This window comes from Chrysochloris asiatica, unplaced genomic scaffold (genome assembly GCF_000296735.1).
Source record: "Chrysochloris asiatica unplaced genomic scaffold, ChrAsi1.0 scaffold00266, whole genome shotgun sequence".
Classification (NCBI taxonomy): Eukaryota; Metazoa; Chordata; class Mammalia; order Afrosoricida; family Chrysochloridae; genus Chrysochloris; species Chrysochloris asiatica.
In genome coordinates, this window is record NW_006408784.1 from 2,803,781 (window position 1) to 2,804,575 (window position 795).

Genomic DNA, 795 nt, shown 5'->3' on the forward strand with positions numbered 1-795 from the left:
TGGCAGCATCAACGGACTCAAGCATGGCAACAGTAGTGATTGGGTAGTGTTTCATTCAGCTGCGTATAAGGTCACTCTAGGAGTTGGTACCAACTCGATGGCCCCTAACAACAACAACAAATAATTAAAGGGAAGCAATATTTGGTTAGAAAACAACCAGACATAGATTAAAAATAAATAAATAAATTGTTAAATGGGACTTTGAAGCCAAAAAACAAACAAAAGAAGACAAAACAACGCCGATAACTAAAGTGCCAAATATTTTATTACTCATTAGTTGCTGTTGTTGTTCAGTGATGTCAAGTTGATTCCAACCCATAGCGACCCTTTAAAGGGTTTCAAGGAAAGTGGTGGGTTTGAACCACCCAACTTGTTGTTACCAGTGCAGTGCTAATCCTACAGCGCCACCTCAGGTTCTATACAAGTATGGTTAAATCTTAAAAATGAAAAAGAGAGCCAGTGTTTTGACTCTGTGCTGGCCAAGACCAAATTAAAAATATTTATCATAACAGTTTGGAAAGCATGCATTGTTTAAACAATAAGAAAGGGCTTTTGTTTGTTTGGTTTTTTGCTAGTTCTACTTTTTGGACCCTTTTGCCTTCTTGATTACTATATCTCCCCAGCCTAAGCCTAAGAATTCATCCAAAGTTATCTAGAGTTTGGATGCGAGTCATGGGCTCTGTGGGGTTAAGTCTGGGATTGTAGATTGAAGATGTGGAATTTGCTCAAGATTCAACTGGATTAATATAATTTATATACATAAACATGTGCAGCAATGGTGGTAGAGGTGGTTAT